This window comes from Peromyscus californicus, unplaced genomic scaffold, assembly GCF_007827085.1.
Source record: "Peromyscus californicus insignis strain IS unplaced genomic scaffold, ASM782708v3 Scaffold_6__1_contigs__length_162567912, whole genome shotgun sequence".
Classification (NCBI taxonomy): Eukaryota; Metazoa; Chordata; class Mammalia; order Rodentia; family Cricetidae; genus Peromyscus; species Peromyscus californicus.
In genome coordinates, this window is record NW_026294584.1 from 9,364,114 (window position 1) to 9,384,121 (window position 20,008).

A 20,008-nucleotide genomic window follows, 5' to 3' on the forward strand; every position below is an offset into this window, starting at 1 on the left:
TCTTGGATACAATTCACATACTTTATAATTCGCCCATTCCACGTCTATGATTCAAACTTTTAAAAAATACACATGAAGCTGTAAAGCCATGACCTCAAACTAATTTTAGAACATGGTAAAGAATATTTGAAACTCATTAAAATAAACAAGTTTTTGAGATTTAAATAGTTTTCTGAAAAGAAGTAATATTTGATTTTCATGTTGAGCTACCTAACGGCTCTGGTGCAAGTTACTTCGCATATATCACTTGACATATATAGTCATAAAAGACATGCAATTTGAAAATTATTCTGTTTATAATAATGCTCTCTACATAGATCAGCTTAAAAAAGTTTTCTAACTTTAGTAGCATTCAGTGTCCCACTGGGTAAAAATGAAATCAAACATGGCAGCAGAATTAGAATTAAAATTTCATTCTACTTTAGTTCCAATAGACACAATTATTATATCTAAAAAATAGTATACTTGGGCTGGAAAGATGGCTCAGCTATTAAGAGCACTGGCTGCTCTTCCAGAGGACCCAGGTTGAATTCCCAGCACCTATATGGCAGCTCACACCTGTCTGTAACTTCAGTTCTTGGGGATCTGACCCCCTCACACAGACACACATGCAGGTGAGACACTGATGCACATAAAATTAAAAATAAAACTTAAAAAAAATTAAAAATTAGTATACTCAAAAAATGGAAAAAAAAAGTGAATTGGAGAAGAAAGCTTTGGGATTTGAATTGTCTTAACGAATCACTTGTATGTAATGTGCCACATACCACTTAAATCACAATTCATTGTGTGAAGAGATTTGGATGGAATTTCACCAGTGTCCACAGATGCCAAGTGATATGGAGATTCTACTAAACTCACAAGATCATATTTTACACACCATCTATTGTCTATCTGCTAGCTTTTCAGTAATACTAGGTTAACTGAAGAAAGTGTATAGTGAAAATAAAATACGTGAAGAGAAAGCAGTTTACTTGAGAAATGTAAAAAGCACCAAATGTTTGCGTAATCATAAACTTTAATTTAGGAACTTACTGTTAATAAAGCAAATTTAAGGGACCACAATAAATTCCTAAAAATTTCTTACACATGAAATATATAAATTTATATTAATAACTCCTACATTAAAATTACAGGTGTTTTAAAGTATCCCGAGACAACAGTAAAATACTAGAATTTGAATTTTACAATGGATCTTTGCATTTATTCATGAATATTGGAATTCCATGTACTCCTCTCTGGCAAGCATTTGCCCTACCTCTCCTTGAGTGCTTTTAGTTGTGTGGTAATGTGTGACTACTGGTCCATTACAATCATTCTTACTTTCAGTAGAAACCTAATGCTTTAAAAGCATTGTGCTTAGGACTAAAGGACTTACTCCATATCACTCATGTCATTATAATCTGTCATCCATGCTTGCATTGGTCCACAAGTTTTCTTACTAAATATATCACCAGAGAAAAAATCTACTTCTGCTATCCATTTCCAAATAGTTGAGAAAATGTTCATTTTCATTGTCTGAGCTATATGTTTACTAATGGCATTATACAATGATTTAGATGATTTATGGAGTTATTATTTTCTGTTAATCAGGTTTAAGTGGTCATATAATTTAGAAGCAAAAGCTAACACATCTTACATTTTATTTCACATCATTATTGTGTAGGGTAATATTCAATTAGGGTTTAATTTTAAGGACTGAGTCAATTTACAGGGAAACATGGTTAGTGCAGCTGATTCTCATACCTGAATGGATCTGAGTAAATGAATTTTGGCCGAATAGGCCTGCTTTCAACTCTAGTCCACTTGTGAGAGAAGTGACTGTGTGGGTAGTATCTTTCTCTTGAGCAAAGTGCAATGCCAGAGTAGGAGAAAATTAATTGTCTAAAGAAATACTTAGTTCATTGATCTAAACACAGAACCCCTCCCATGTGGGGTTTTCCTCCCTCAGAAATTCGGGAACATGGTATGAAAGCAGAGTTTTTAGAGCAGAATAAATCTTGGCCAATGAGGAATGCTCTCTTCCTAGCCAATTCACAGTGGCATCTTTCATAAAACTTAAATGAGCAGTAAGGCCCACAGAAGAAAGCTTTTTAGAAAAAAATTGCTGCAGATGATGGAAAGCATCCAAGAGAAGCAACCCGCTCTTTGAAGTTTCTTCATTTAATGACTTACTTACAGCTTTTTTCCTTGTTTCTGTTGAATACTTGCCTTTTATGGACAGTGGCTAAGGGATTCCAGAGGAGGGTGACTCTTCTTTTGCATTCACAGTATCTTGGAATAGGTTATTCTGTTTATTTGGATAACTCTCAAGATGTCAACTCAATTAACTTGTCAGGATTCCTTTCTCCCCCAAACTGACTGGAGATCAACTTTTCCTGAATTGATCATTCCTCAAGTAAATATGTAAGAAACATCACACTGTAGGCTGCGTGTGTGTGGTTTTTATTGATCAATCAAAACTGGCCCAAATAATCAAAGGAAAATGTACAATAACACCTGGAGTTTCAGTTAGAATTAGGTCCAAGTGTAAAACTGTAAATCCTTGGCAGTATATCTGTATATATATAAAAGAAAGAGCCGGGCGGTGGTGGCGCACGCCTTTAATCCCAGCACTCGGGAGGCAGAGCCAGGCGGATCTCTGTGAGTTCAAGGCCAGCCTGGTCTACAGCGCGAGATCCAGGAAAGGCGCAAAGCTACACAGAGAAACCCTGTCTCGAAAAACCAAAAAAAAAAAAAAAAAAAAAAAAAAAAGAAAGCAAATCTTTGTTTCAAACTGTGCCTAAATTAAGAAAATAAAACTATGATCAAGGAAGGTAACGGCTGTCATAGAAAGATGGGGATCTTTAAAGCCACCATCCAATGGAGAAATAACATTATGTAGAGTAAGTTGATAGAAATCATAACAATGACACACATATATAACTTTCCTAGTAAAGTTATAATTGTAGTTAAGCTAAAAGTGTCCAAAACACTATTCTTTTCTGTTTGTATCCAGTTCTTTTGTTAATTTTACGATGAAACATCTTTAGATTGCTGTTCAACAAACCACACTCTCACGGTGGCATGAAGGAGCAGCGATGTTTTGGCTTTCTCACATTGGACTTCATCAGATAGTGGGTGGAGCTGTGTCAGGATAAGTGGGGAAGGCTGAGCGAAGAATGACAGCTCTCTTGGCTTCTGTCTTTCTCCTGTGAGGCGGTGTATGTGGCTTCTCCACTGGGGAGCCAAAGGTTCTCAAAGTAAAGGATTCTGGAAAGACTAGCAGACGTTACATAGCCCTTCCTAACCTTGTTTCACATTATGCTGCTCATCAGGACCAAAGTAAAGTTCATATAACTTCAAGGAGAGGAGACAGTGTCTCATGTAGACCAGGTTAGCCTCTAATTTACCGTAGCCTTGAACTTTTCAGGTCCTCTTGCCTCAACCTTCCAAGTGTTTGGATTATAGGTTGTACTTGGGACTGAATACAGGGTTTATGCAGGCTAGGTAAGTACCCTAACTATCTAAGCTGTATCCCCAGACACAAGCTCTACTTCTTGATGGGGTGGTTGTAAGATAACTGGAGACTCTGTTTTATACTGTTATCTACTTATATTTCTGTTTCTATTTGCTATCTTCCTATTTTCTTACAGAATTTGCCAATATACACACTACAGGGTTTCTAAACACACCCCTCCTGCTTATATAGGGTCATTGATTCCTTTGTACTTATTATTTTTGTTTTATGTATGTGTGTGTGTGTGTGTGTGTGTGTGTGTGTGTGTGTGTGAGAGAGAGAGAGAGAGAGAGAGAGAGAGAGAGAGAGAGAGAGAGAGAGAGAGAGAGAGAGAGAGCGCACATGCCATAAGAAGCATGTGGAGACAGAAGAAAACCTGGAGATTCAGTTCTCCCTTCCATTCAGGCAGTCAGGCTTACATGGCAAGTGCTTTACCACTTTACCAGGCCTTACACTGTTTTTCTTTAATATTATATACGACTTTTGTTTTTCTTCTGTGACTTTTTAAAAGTTACTGAACATACCTTTGTAAAATGGGCCATACCATTATGCATGTCCAATTTTTCTGAAACATTTAAGAATAATTTGTTTTACTTTCCCAAATGTTCTGTGAAATGTATGAGTTTGCAAAACATAAATGAGTGTATTTTTCTTTATAAATGTAGTGATCACTGGGAATTTAAGAAGGGAAACAAGTGTTGTCTTAGAGAAAAGGAATCCTTACTTTTATGTCAAATAAAGAGAGTCAAAAGCTTGTCAGTTGTGAAAGCGAAAATGCAGCAGTTTGTAAGTGTGTGATCATTATGACTAATTAATTAGATCGTGATTCCAGGTTCACATGTTCCTGATTCCAAAGCTTCCTTGAAGTCTTTCTTTGCTGCGATGCACTCTTGATAGCTTTTGTTGCTACTTCTTTTTCTTGCCTAAAATTGAGTAAATAATTCATGACTCATCTAATAAGGAAGTATATCTAACAACAGAACATAGTTTTACCTAACAATGGAGTTGTTTTAAATTTCATTATAAACTTGTATTGAGGTCAGTCAAAATTTAAGATACCAACTTGGGGAGATAATCTTTCTTCTGCTTCATTGTACTCCATAGTTCCTAACAAAACTTTGGAAACAAGCAACTATTTTACAAGTGAGACTATTTCTCTAGTTAACTGGCAGGCAGATAACATCCCAGTTTCTGTAATATAAATATTGTATTCAAGTTAATAGCCATAATAAGAATGAAAGAAAATGGTGACGAGCTACTGCTTCATATTTGCAGATTTGCAGTTTGCCAAGGCTGCATGACTAAATTTCCTGTGAGTAACACACTTTTAGGAAAAGACACAAATTTCTACATGTAAAGAACTTGGCTGAGAAAAGATTAGTGCAAATGTGGCATTTTTAGGGTATAGAGATAAATGGATGGATAGATAAACAGAGATTAATACTGCTTTGTGCACAGCAAGATAATCTTTTTATTTTTCCAAACCCTCATGCAATAGTATCACACATAGAGGTGTGTAGGCCTTATAATGGAGTGTCAGCTGCAGATACTTGGGCTTAGTCAGGTTTAGCTTGTAAGCATTCACTAACCCTGTCCTGTTCTGGAACACTCTGCATCTTCTGACTGTGTCTCATGCCCTTTAGTAATCTCCACTGATGAATCCTGAGTTCTAAGTTTTACAAGCTCTAGTCAGGTCATACTCTGTCTTTAGTGATGTGATTAGTTGGTTAGTGTAAGATTATAGAAAACCTTAATAATGTAAGAGCTATGTGTGTTCTGCTTACCCTGTAAGTGCATTTCCTGGTACTGTGTCTGGAATAGAGCAGGTCTTCAATAAATAATGTTTGAATTCAATAGTATTGGTTCTCAGACAGTGTGAACCCCAGGGAAAAACAATGAGCAGCTTCTCAAGTGTATAAATTCAGCCACATCATAAGAAGAATGAAAGATAAAGAAGGAGGGAAAAAGAAGGGAACAAAGCCAAAAGAAAGGCTAGTTAGGGATAGGAAGGCTCATTGTTGAAGACAATATTTATATATCTCATTGAATACGGAGAAGTCGAGCTGGTGCCGAGCTCGAGACTTCGTCTCTCCTGACTAGTGTTTATGGTCCTGGAAACTATTCTCTAAACTAGCAGAGGAGAAAAGTGAATACCAACACACCTATAAACCCATTGATCTACAACCGTGACCTGCCTGCATGATGTGCTGGTGCACTTGGGGCACAGTAATTGTAAGAGTAACCCAGCAGTAAGTCATTGGTCGTAAGGCCCACTCATGCCCAACACCGCTCATGTCTAAGACCCTGAGACAAGGCAGTCCATGACTCCCAGTGACATTTTGCTATGCCCATAGATCAGTGTCTCACTCAACCATTACCCGGGAAGCTTCCATTAGCACTAGATGGAAACTAGTAAGTAGAGCTACAGTTGGACAATGTACACAGGGTAATAGACCTTAGAACATTCAGTCCTAAATGGTATGTCTTCACCAAACCCTTCCACTCAGGGCTCAGGGAGCTTTATGGAAGAGGAGGCAGAAAGATGGTAAGAGCCAGGGGGGATGGATGAAACTGAGGAAACAGTGTTTTTGTGTTTTTATAGGTGGTGTGTGTGCTTGCACATGTATGTGTGCTCAAGTGTTTCTCATACTTTTGCTTTGTTTTTGGTTTCTTTTGTTGTATTTTTACTTTTTTGATTTTTAAATTGCCTGTTTGCTTTCTTAAAAGAAAAAGAAAGACTTGGATTTGGAAGGGTGGAGAAATGGGGAGCATCTGATGGAGGGGAACCTGTCATCAGAATATCAAAATTTGGTGTAGGAAAAATTATTTTCAATAAAAAAGAAAGGAGAGAGAGAGAGAGCAAGGGAGGGTCACAGAGAGACAGAGACAGACACAGAGAGAGGAACATAGATGCATATGTCTTCTTCCCACCCTTCTCCCATTCCAAATACTTTTCTAGTCTTCCCAACTGGAGTTCCTTTTATAATTTGGATGGCACATGTCATCTGCAGAAGTCAGATCTCCTTCCTTCAAGGAAGACTCAGCTAAATTCCTCATCTTGACTCAAGGTTATATTTTAAAGGTTTAAGTGCCAGCTTCTTAAGAAAGATCCTCTTGGGGTGTTAAAATAGAGTAGACCTCTCGACGCAAACCGATGGGCGAACCGCGCTATAAAAGTTGCCTTAAATATAAGGCGAGCGCTTTTAAGGCAACTTTTATAGTGCGGTTCGCCCCGGGTGGATCTCTGGGAGTCCAATTAGCGAGAATGAGGAGGGTTTATATGAGCGAGAATTGTTGAGACCAAGGTTGGATAAAGCACAGGGACAAATAGCCAAACAAATGGAAACACATGAACTATGAACCAATGGCTGAGGGGCCTCCAACTGGATCAGGCCCTCTGAATGGGTGAGACAGTTGATAGGCTTGATCTGTTTGGGAGGCATCCAGGCAGTGGGACCCGGTCCTGTGCTCATTGCATGAGTTGGCTGTTTGAAACCTGGGGCCTATGCAGTGTCGCTTGGCTCAGCCTGGGAGGAGGGAACTGGACCTACCTGGACTGAGTCTACAAGGTTGATCTCAGTCCGCGGGGGAGGCTTTGCCCTGGAGGAGGTGGGAATGGGGGGGCGGGCTGGGGGGAAGGTGAGGGGGGCCGGAGGGGTGAGAACAAGGGAATCCGTGGCTGATATGTAGAACTGAATTTTATTGCAAAATAAAAATAAAAATTAAAAAAAAAATAGAGTGGAGGCTGTAAAAAGATTCCCATATCAAAGAAAGCAACTGCTCATAGAACAACCCATCTCTTCCCCAAGGCCAAGGCGGGGATGTGGAGTCAGAAGCCCTGAGATCAGTGCAGGTGGGAGCAGCCCCAGGCTATCCTGATCACCCGCATTGATGGGTTTTCTTGGTGAAGCTGATCTAACTCCTCAAGCATTCCCAGAGTCTGTCCCACAGCTGCTCTGCTCACCATTAAACAGACAGTTGAGGGAGGTGATCTGCCGTTCTCCTGTGGGAGCCAGGGCTGCATTCCTGGGAGTAATTGTCAAAAAGAGTTTCAGTTCCTTCCAGGGAAATCTTCTACATTAACAAAGCCTCAAACGAAGGGGTATTTTGGTCCTGTAGAAATGCTTATAGGACTCAACTGTCTCAGCAAACAGTCCCCGGGCAACAGGATTTCAGTACCACCCTGAGAGGGAGAACATTAGAAATTTCCTAAGAGCACAAGCTCTTCACCTGACCTTGAACCCTTCAGCAGTCTCACTCAAGACTAGACAGTCCCAAGCCAAGTTTCCCTAAATTGCTTGGTCTCTCAGCTCTTCTTTTCTACCAGCCCAAGTAAGTCTGTTCTTTGCAGCTGAAGTCTCAGTTCATTCCTTAGCCTCTGGAGAGAGCGGGATCCTTTTCCTGCTCTTTTGTGATGCTGTGTGGCCTGCCATGTGGGCTCAGAGCCTGGGATCTCTGTGTGACACAGGCAGTGGACCTGTTTGCTTATCTGAGCCCTGCCTTTTCCGGGAAACTGAAGTGGCAGCCTGGGTGGTAAGAGTGAAGCCCAAAGATCAGTAAGGATCTCCTGACTCGTGTTTGCTCTGCCTTCCGCTTGCTGTGAGCATAGCATTGCTCATGCCTCCCTGCCGTGAGCTACCCTGTGCAAACAGAAAGGCATGACCCAGCCATTCTGTGGCCACCAGTCCCTCACCTTTACTAAATCATCTCTTCTAAAGTGTGTATGTATGTCCAGAGTGAGGAGTAGTATAGACAATGGCTGACAGATTGCACAAGTTGCTTATTACTTGATATGAAGCATTACTAAATTGAATTTAATGTATGCAATGGCATTATGATAATTTGTCCAAAAGTTCTGTGGTTTGTAAATGAAATGTCCCCTGTTGAATCATGTATTGAGGACTTGTCCTTAGTAAAGATGTGTTCAGAAGTGGAGTGTTGAGAAATGTGGGGACTGTGAGGACACGAACTTCATCAATGAGTTAATCCATCAATGAACTCACAGCTAGATGGGCTCTTAGGAGGAAGTAGTCCATGGCTCCTTGTCTCCATCTGCTTTCTGGTCACATGATGTTCTGCCAGACCATAAGCAAAGCAGTGAACACAGTCAACCAAGGACTAAATTTTCAACAACCATGAACCTAAATAAAGCTTTACTTCTTGTAACTGATATCTCAGTCATTTTATCACAGAGGAAAAAAATGGACTAGTGAAAACGTATTTTAAAGTACAGGCTTGTATAGTGTGTGTGTGTGTGTGTGTGTGTGTGCGCGCGCGCGCGCGCGCGCGCGCACATGTGCAGTTAAAAATTCATATTGACCTTTAAAGCAAGCTAGAATGGCTTCTATGTCTTTTAACTATGATCAAATGTAAAGTTATATCAGTTATTTGATATTTCGAAAACTAACAGCAAATGGATATTTGATAAGCAATTTAAATAGACTTTTCTCCACTTAATGAGATTGAATTTCATTATCATATTAGTTTCAAACACTGCAATAATTCTAGGGCTATTTCCATTTAAGTAAATGATTCCCTGAGCCATCTGTGTCCCTTGAGGATTAAAGATGAATGGAGATCTCTACAACTTTCCATCAAAATCCATTAAGGGCTATGCAGCCTCCAGAGCTTCTGTTTCGTGTGACATTGGTTAATGTGCTTTCAGAGTTAAGTGCATATGCCACAGCCAAGCTCTAATTTGTTACAGAGAGATCACCTGTGTCAATTTTCATTTTCTTGCCTTTGCCTCTTTATCATGCAGTTCATTAGAACCTACACAGCTAATGTCTTTTTAATTGTCAATGTTTTAATTGGGATTACAAATTAATCACTAAAGGGACATTTTGTTTTGATAAATTTTTTTCTATCTAAACATTTAGGTTGAGGAGTATCTATCACTTCTGTCTGTGCCTCCCAGTTAAATCTTTTTAGTTCATTAGGGAAGTAGTCACTTCGTGGAGTGCTTCTGGTGATGTGGGTTTGTCCACAAAACCTGAAAATCATTGCTGAGAATTTATTGGAAATATAGTGTTTGAGATCATTCACCTCTCATTCTCTCTCAGGAAGGAGCACCGTTTTCACTCCGGTGACCCCTGGATAGAGTTGGATCTGATCTGCTTACAGAGGAAGCTTAGGAATCCTAGAGGGCCTTCAAAAATAGGGAGAGAGTGCTCCCCAGAGGCCCTGACTTAACTCTAAGGGCTTGCTCCCAGTACTGTTTCCTGGTGGCTAATGCCTACAAAATTCTTCCTTTTGCTGACTCAGAACCTCAATAGTTTTTTGTTTTTTTTTTCTCCACGAACAAGGAAAACATCCAAGAAGCACTTGAAGCTTGAAGATTTGATCAAGATGAAAACCTTCTGCTTTTACTGAGAAGAAAATGCCTTCCCTCTACATTCCAGCTGGATCTCTGCTTCAGAAAGAAGGTTTCCTTTGGCCTTCTTTCTTGACTGTGGACTTGCAGGCCCTTGCCAGCCTCTCTATCATTGTCCCCCAGACTTATTTACACCTGAGGAAATAGTGAGATTCTCTTAGACAGGCAGGACATGTTGCCAAGTTGAGCCTTTTAAGTCAAAAAGATGTAGAGAGAGAGCATGATTACTTGGTTAAAAATGGACTCTTCAGCTCCTGTACCTATGGCTCAGGAACCATGAAGGAGGGAGTGAAAAATTCCTATGAGCCAGAGGATCACAGAGCTGGTTGTGAGATTGTGTCTCCTAGTAATGTCACAAGCTACACCAAAAAAATTCTCACCAACATGACTGTCTAAACGTGAGTTGAGTAAGGACAATAAACATGCCAGCGGTGGGTGGGAGAAAGCCCATGAGGCCTGAACCCTTCACAAAGAACTGCAGGCAAATGAGGGATGTGAGAGTGGGAGAAATAGACTTCCCCAGCGAAGAGCACACCACCTGGTTACTCGCTTCCAAATGGCCAGCCCGGAAAACATGCATGGAAGTAATAGTATACAAATCGCAGGTTATATTTAGGAATGTATATGCATATACACATACATCTATCCATGTAACAGCAATTAATGAACAAAGAGGCCATGAATTTGAAAGAGAAAAAGGGGGAGGAATATGGGAAGCTTTGCAGGAAGGAAAGGGAAGGGGGTGATTATGTAATTATATTATAATCCCCAAAATAAAATAAAAATAAACAAATTTGGCACAAATCAGCATCTGAGAACACATATTTGGAAATTTAGCAAGATTCCAGGTGCACACTAATCTTGAGTTTAATGTCATTGTTTCAGTGTGGTTCAGGCATGTGCTGGATAAAAACTCCTTTAAAAAAAACAAGAGACCAACAACATTGGGAACGTAAAAGATTTTCAACATCATTATAATATTAGTCAGTAATACTTGCTGACAACTAATAATGCTTAATTTAACTAAACTTCTGTATCCGTGTAATGGGCACTTTACAAACAACATCTCAGGTAACTATCAAAACAGTTTTGTGAGACAGGTATGTGGTTCAGAGTGGAAACCCCAACACCTCCTAAGTGAGGCAGGAGGAAGTGTGAACTTGAGAATTGGGCTATATAATGAATTCCAGGGCTACAGAATGAGTTCCTGTCTTAAGGAAACCAAAAGTCAAACAGAAATGAAAAACCTGTTCTTTGAGGTGAGTTCTATGCTGCTTGATGTGGGTTCAGATTTTCTCTCAGAGGTAACTATCCTATAGATTAACAGTACTCTAATTTTACAAACGTCCGAAGGGAAGTTTTAATTAATGATTTTTGAAATACCTTTTCATTCCTGAGCTGCTCCAACTAAACATTAAAAACACACTATTTATATATGATATAAATATTACATGTATATGATCCATACACACATATTTTAACTGTATATGCATATATGGAGTCAAAATGGATGTTGTGAAAAGCTTGAGGTTCTGGGGAGTGAAGAGATGAAAGAGTGACTTGGGCCCTCTGAGAAACAGCTTTGCAGATGTATGCCAGCATCACCTTTCCTTTGCTTGGAAAGGATTCAGTTTTCTCAAAGCGTGGCATGGCCCTTTGATCTAGTTAGGGCGCCCGAGGGAGAGCCATCAGGGAGGAATCCTGCACCTTCAGAGCTTACATTTGTACAGACACAGGACAGAGGCACACCCTCGACCAAGGAAAACAGCCCTAGAGAATGATGCATCCTGAAGAACATTCGATGTATTTTGGATTCATTAATTAATATGAATGTCTCTTCTGCTTCTATAGATCTGAGATATGACAGAGCCCAAAGCTATTCAACTGCAGGGAATTTATTTCTTCACCCCAATTAGTTGGCTATTGTTTTCTGATAGCAGCAGACATTCCTAAATGAGTTTTGGTTGGGTTAATTACCTTCCTACTTCAAGATCTTATTGTTAGCTTCTGAGAACCTTTGTCTATCAGCTCAAATGTAAACTGAATAAATAAATAATGCTCCTTTAATTACTGTGCTAAAAATAGGGATGCATTGTTAGAGAACAGTTAAACTTCTTTTCTGTCTCTCCTACATTCTCTTCCATTTTTCCTTGAGTTAATCAAAACTTACATGGAATTCATTCCATATACTTTTAGAATAAGCATATTTTTCTAAGTCTGAATCCAGGCAAAGCATTAGGGTCATCCTCATATGGCACTTTGCACGCTGGTTTTCAGCATAAGCCTGGGGATTGCATGTGTACTCATATGTTAGCTCTGTGTCTAACTAAAAGCTGTGTGGAAAGTGCAAAAGCAAATACCTAAGTTTCACTTCAATAGCAACATTTCCAGAAAACTTGTACTTACAGAGTCAGTTTTATTAGTGACTATGAAGCCACATTCACTGTAATCAGAAAACTAGTACACCTCACTATGGACTTTACATTCTAACATTTTAAGTCACCATGTCTGCAGTTGAGGAAATGAGAGAGCAGTGGAGGAAATGGGGTTAATCAGGTTGCCTTGGAATCTAGAAGGACAAATTTGGTAATGGCTTTCAGGCATACGAGACTGATCTCCATCTCCCCTGAGGTTAGAAAAGGAAAGAGGAGCCGTAAACCACAGCCTAAGAGGATTATACTGGATATGTAACCACGATAGATCAGAAGTGGAAAAGTCCATAAAAATCATCTAGAGTAACCCTCCTTTTCAGCGAGAAGAAAACTGAAGTCCACCATGGGGGGTTACTGTGCAAGTTCCAAAACCATGTGGGACTTGGATCAAAGGATTCCACCTGCTGTCAGTGGTGGCATTAGGTGTGGGGTGGCTTACCAAGAAGGATGTTGGGCTTTTCTTCTGACAATGACAAGACCTTTTTATTTTTTATTTATTTTAAAGATTTATTTATTTATTATGTATACAGTGTTCTGTCTGCATGTATGCCTGCTGGCCAGAAGAGGGTGCCAGATCTCATTACAGATGGCTGTGAGCCACCATGTGGTTGCTGGGAATTGAACTCAGGACCTTTAGAAGAGCAACCAGTGCCCTTAACTACTGAGCCATATCTCCAGCCCGACAAGACCTTTTTATAACGAATAAGTTACTTAGTTTCTAAGCTAGCCATGGAACCCTTTAAATATTTTTACATAGCTCCTCTAAATGAATAAAAGAAACTTTCATTTCTTTTTCTCTTGTGGATGAAAATTGATTTTCATGATACAATCATTCAGGAAATCTATATTGAGCATTGCGTTCAGTAGTGTGCCAAGGAAAAAAATGCAGTAGTTTTTCTCTAAGAAACGTACAGATTAGAGCAACTACAGCCAAATAATGGAGCAAACATTAAGGAGAAGGTTGGTATTTATATTTAATTTATTGTATTTAATTTGTTTGCTTGTGTATGCACATGTACAACCATGTCCATACAGGTTCACATGCATAGATGTCCACAGACAGAGGACAACTCTAGAGGACAGAGGTTGAAGCTGGTAGTTTCCTCAAGGACTCTCCACTTTATTTACTGATGAAAGCAGGGCTTTCCATGGAACCTAGAGCTTATCAATTTAACCAGTCTCTCTCTCTGCTTCTGCACTGGGATTGCAGGCATGCTACTATGACCACTGGGAACTTATGTGGGTGTTGAAGATGTAAATTCCAGTCCTTGTGCTTGTACAGAAATAGTTTTACCCATTGAGCTATCTCCCCACCCAAGAAAACACTTAAGAAAATCTGCAAAGACAGTGTAGCACATGTTTTATAAAATTCCATTCTTAAAAAAAGAACCATACCTATTATTTATTAATTATTATTTTTGAGAATGTATCTTACTTATCCTTGGCTGGCTTTGAAATTCCGATCTTCTCTCTTCCATCTCCCTAGCACCAGGATTACAGATATCTGTTAACACATCCAGTTCATTATTATTTCAAGTCTAAATTTTAATTTATTGAAGTGCCCAATGAAAGTTGAATGAATAGGTAATCATAATTCTGAAAAACCTGTCGTGGCAGAGGTGCAGCATTATGGACAGGAGTTAGAGCAGCACATTTGATTTAGCTGCTTGGGATAGAAAGCCCAGTATTAAACACAAGTGCTGCCTGCCGGCCCTTTTCATACACTCATACTCTAGACGGTTGGTTGGGGGCGTTGAAGAAGGGCATGGCTCTCCTTTATGAGAATATTTTCCTGGAATCATTGCACTCATAGGTTTGCAGTCTTACGGAGTTAAAGGCAGGCTAAAGAGTGTACCCTTTTCCTTAGCAGCTTACTACGACACTAAAAATGAAGATTAATTATTTATTTACTTCCATGTATTATTTACTTGTGTGCATGTGTGTTTGTGCCATGGCACATGTGGTGAGCAGAGCACACATTGAGGGAGTCGGTTCTTTCCTCACACTCTGTGGGGCCCCAGGAGTCTTTGCCTGCTGAGCCATCTCACCAACGCAAGTGGGTTAATCATTCAGGCTTAGGACAGTGTAGATAATGTGAGGTCATCTTGATCTCTACCTGAGCACTGACCTTAGTTTGGAGAGTGAACAAACTGTATTGTGAGGTTTCTGAAGACAACTATATATAAAACAAAAGTGATGAGAAACAAGTGGAAAAGCTGCTTCAGGAAGAATTTAGAGAGGATTTGATGACCCCAGGTACTGCAGTGATAAAATACAGTTTTAAAAACGGAAATGAAAGAGGATGAAGGGTAAATAATTTAAACAACAGATTATTGTGTACACTGCAAGAATCTCAGAATTCACTCATGGTCTTCAGTACTCTGTTAATGTTTTAGGGGACCATGTGGTGCTGTAATCTATTTTTGATTCATCATTATAGTTGCTATAATAGGCCTGTAGATCTTAATACGACTGATGCCATGTTAGAGGCACCATTCTGACCTCAAAACCCAGCATGTAGGCCCCAACACCTGCCCAAACAGGATCAGTTCCTGCCATGGCTCCAGTAGAGTCCCTGAGTAGTCAAGAGTCCCTATACGTAGTCATTTTGCCTTTAGCTTCTTGCTAACTGAAGTGTGACAACCAGGATGAGGTTTTTGTGCATAGAAGACGAGATCTGCAAAGGCTCAGGGCAGTGTGATTTGGACAAGGTCCCTATGAAGCAATCAGCTTGTAATAAAGACTGGCTCTAGAAGTGTGGGTGTGGTGGGCTCTGGTGTGCTTACCTCATAGTACTGTTTCATTGCGATTGGCTGGAAAGGAGCAAGCTAAGACTCAGAGCAGCAGGGACTATTTGCTAAGTCAAACAGAGCTTTGAGGGGTTTTTCTAGGAAAAGTGTGGCACCAGGTCCTGCTAGATGCAAGTAAAATTCAGACATTTAGACAAATGACTTAGTATATGTGCATGTCTTTACATAGCAAATAAAAAATAGATCATACTAAGGTGGCTCCTTAGTTTCTGTTTTAGATGACTGAGTGCACTGGAAACCTTCATTTTATTGTGGGCACATAGCTTTAGAAACTGATAATCTAGTGAATGCATTTGATAGATTGGTACACAATGTATGTGGGCCCCTGATAAGAGTTTGTTTTGGAGATATGTTCTGTATTAGACTATTAGGTGATAAAAAAAGACAACTATTCCTTTCTTTAAGAAAAATAGGAAGCTCAATATGATTGGCTGGAGAAAACACAAGTAAAAATTGGTTCATGACTTTGTCTTCGATAGAAATAAGATGTTGCAAACTGCTCATTGTCCTCTCCAAGTGGCTATCTGTGATTTGGCCAGAACATTTCAGTAGAGCGCTGTGAGGGATTCTGACAGCAATGGGAGGCAAGCTAAGTGTACCCGTGCATGGTAAGTATGTCGAGGTAGGGAAAGAAGATGGAGATGGTGTGGGTAATGAGACAGGCACGCGAAGTTGAGAGAAGGATTTCAGATCTGGTCAGGAGGAGCTTGAAGCTACAAGAGAGAACTCTAGCAGAGGAGGAGAAGCAATGGCTGAGAAGGAAATCCACGGTTGACTTGCATGGAATGCTCCTTTATTTTGATTTTTAAGTTTTTTGTTTTGTTTTTGAAATTAAAAATCATATCATTTCCCCATTCCCTCCAACCCCTTCTAAACATTTATACTTATACCCAACGATAAGCATAGGTCTCGACTCTCACCAAAGAACAGAGAGAATTATCGAAAACTCCAACCAATCAAAATCAGAGAACAAGTGAGCATGTGGTGTCCAGTCCCAGCAGACACATCCACAGCACAATCCCTGCAGGGAAACCTCAGGGATCATGAGGAGGAAAGACTTTAGGAGCCAGAGAAACAGGACATGCGCTGTGAGATTGTGTCTCCTAAGAATGTCAGAGAAACTACACCCATGAAGTCTCACCAGCATGGTTGCATAATTAAGAACTAAATGAGAAGGTCATCAACACGGCACAGCTGGAGACCCATACCCTGAGAGGAAACTCCCTCATGAGGGCCAGGACCCAGGAGTGTGACACCCCAGAGACCTAGGATAGAACCAAACACGAATGGCAAATACAAAGTCAATTAAATGATTCCTAATGATATTCTGCTATACTCATAGACTGGTGATTAGCCCGATTGTCATCAGAGAGGCTTCACCAGCAACTGTTAGAAGCAGATGCAGACCCACAGCCTAACATTAGGCAGAGCTCAGGGAATCCTAAGGAAGATGGGGAGGAAGGATTGTAGGACGCAGTGGTGTCAAGGGCACCACAAGAAAACCCACAGAACAAGCTAATTTGGGCTCATAGGGCCTTAAAGAGACTGAACCGACAACCAGGGAGCCTGCATGGGACTGACCTAGGCCCTCAGCATATATGCTGCAGTTGTGTAACTTGGTCTTTTTGGGGGACTCCAAGCAGTGAGAACAGGGGATGTCTCTGCCTCTTTTACTGGCCTTTGGGACCCATTCTTACTGCAGGATTACCACATCCAACCTTGGTGGAGAAACAGAGTTGCCTGGTCTCACTGAAGCTTGCTAATATCCATGAGATGCCTGCCTTTATCTGAAGAGAAACAGTGGAGGAGGAGTGGATGGGGCTGGGGGTAGGAGTGTGGGGGAACTGGGAAGAGGGGAGGGAGGAGAAGCTTTGGTTAGGATGTAAAAACAAGGGGAAAAAAAGGCCATTAACAGACATGCTAATGTGGAAGGGGGGAATCTCTTGAAGCCTCAGTTCTAGACAAGGAACTACAGAGAACTAAGGCATGTTAAAAACAGGAGACATAGTCCTCAGAAAAGCCCCCAAACTGGTTATCTAATAACACACACACACACACACACACACACACACACACACACACACACACACACACACGCGTGTATGTAGCAACGATTAAAGAAATTGAGGCCATGAATTTGATAGAAAGGAAGATCTTCTATTTCAATAGGAAGAGAGAAATCATGGGCCTAAATATAAACTTTCCATTTGGGGAGGAAATTGTGTTTTTCCGTCGTGCTCATGTGTCTGCTGGACAAGGGAGGGCGAGGCAAACAGCTTATTATAGGAAGCATGCATCCGGCGGTTCCTTCTTCCAGTCAGCTCACACTGCATTCATCTGGAAGTTACTCATAGTTAACTGATTGCTGAAAGGAGGAGCTGGCTTTCTCACGTGAACAAAAGGACACAGGTGCACCTTCCAGAGCTATCACTGCTGCTCCCAAGGCCACCCTGCCCTTCCCTCCATCCTTCGCAGATGTTGTTCATCCTTGTGGTCCCAGATCGATATCTAGCCCTCATGTGAGGGAAAGAAGGCAAGAAGGAGAAAGCGGGAAATGACAGCATCAATACCAAAGCAAACACCCCTCGAGATGCCCTGTACCTTCTGACATCAGACCTCTGTACACCTCTCAGAAGTCTCACTAGCCTGTCACCCTGTGGACAGAGCTGTGCCACATGTTCGGCTGTGTGTGTAAGACAATTTGAAGAACCAATGACTTTTGACTTGTCCTGGGGCAATGACAAATAAGACTTGTGGTTCCTATATATCACAACAAAGCACAATTAAAGTAGTTGTGTCAGTTAATCAGTTATGAAATAAGGTATTTCGAGCAGAGAAGAGAAAAAAAGGACTTGACATAGCTGTCCCCAAAGAAGGGTATATGTTGTTTTAAAAAATGATTGAGTGGTGTTTGCTGTTTTTAGGAATAATTTTTTTTGCGTGCTTTCCCAGGAAAATCAGAGTGTATATATATATATATATATGGATGACAATTCTTGCTCGATCAACCTATATCAGGGAGGATTAGAAATCTAGTTAAGAAAAAAAAAAAGAAGAAGATGCTTTGGATTCACTCCAGAAAAAATGCTAGTTCAGTGCATTCTTATGTGAAGTACTTGGCAGAATTCATGTTCATATTCTTGAAAACCAAATCATTTAAATCCACATCAGTGAGCAGTGGCCTGCATAGAGTGGCCTGCATATCTATTTTTGTATATATTTAAGTGTAGTTCCACTTTTACATTTGTGATTAAAGAAGACAGTTACAGAAAATCTCCTTTGGCATTGTTTGTAACAACTGTGTGTATTATAATCTTAAAAAGAAGCAGTGTGTCAGGAGGACAGAGTGTTCCGAGGCTCCAGATTCAAAAAGAGAGAATCAGCACTCTCAAATAAGAAGCTCAGGTTTTGCGTATGTGCCATGGCTCCCGTTTCGTGTTTGAATGAGACTCGTGAAAGTGCGAACAGGCATGTCTCTGCGGCTGTATCGGCGTCGCCTGTCCTTTCTCCGCTCTTTTTCATCTCTTTGTTTTGTCCTATTCCAATTTGTTTGTCTTTGTTTTGTCCTATTATTTTATTATTATCCTTTAGATGCCTGTTTGTTTTCTAACTAGAGACAGAAAGGGAGTGGATCTGAATAGGAGGGGAGCTGGGGAGCAATTGGGGGAATAGAAGGAGGCGAAACCTAATCAGAATTCATTGTATGAAAAGCAAAATATCTATTTCAATAGAAGTAAAACAAAACAACACAAAACAAAAACTCAGCGAGATCCCGTATTCATCTTTTTGTTACACGTAGATAAGTGCGACAGCTGTGATATCACTTCGGCTTAGAAGTCATGTTTAAACTTGAAATTCAATGATTGCAACAATTCTCTGGAAGGTTAACAGGATGCGCTGCTTCACAGCAGCAAACCACTACTACAGCGGTGTTTACTTCCGCTCTCCTGTTTCAGGCTGGCACGTATGAAAACAGCGTCACTAGTATGAAATTCCTTTAAGAAATACAATGCCATATTTTAGTACAGTCTTGCAACTTTAAAGGGTTAAGAGCAAACATCAATATTGCTAATCTCTCTCTGCTTTTTAAATTTGAAGCACCCATGCATATAAAACGTCAAAACTGGATAAGCTTTGTTACCTATTTCCTTAGATTTTATCACTAGACTATGTATAATGACTGTCAGTCTCCACATTATCAATATGCTGCCTCACAAGCTTTCAATGACAGTTTTAAAATTAGCTGAGAAAACACTAGTTCTCTTTAATAATCCGAGGTTCATTACTGACATTTAGAAATATCTAAATCCATATTGTTCAGCCTTTCTTTGCTTACTTTCTTTTCCTCTTTTATTTAAGAATAAGTCCTTGGGCCGGGCGGTGGTGGTGCACGCCTTTAATCCCAGCACTCGGGAGGCAGAGCCAGACGGATCTCTGTGAGTTTGAGGCCAGCCTGGTCTCCAAAGTGAGTTCCAGGAAAGGCACAAAGCTACACAGAGAAACTCTGTCTCGAAAAACCAAAAAAAAAAAAAAAAAAAAAAAAGAATAAGTCCTTGGAATCACAGAGAGATACTCCAAATGCATGCTGGCAGGATGTGTGTCCTTCTGGCTATGTATGCAGTTTCAGTTACAGCAGAGTAAACCCTTCAGTTTTTGCCACAAGCTCCCAAAACCCAACTTGGCTCCCATTTCATGGGTCACTCAGTGGAGGAAAGGGTAAACAGTAGTGAGGAGGCGTCATGTTGTTCAAGGTAAACTCCTTCCTGTTTTTAGGAAGAGACAAATCTGCCTTTCCTTCTTAGAGAGTGGATGTAGTCTGTAAGTCAGTCTGCATTCTGTTCTGTGTAAGCCAAAGGTTTGCACAGGACTGTCACACGGAAAAACCAGCTTGCAT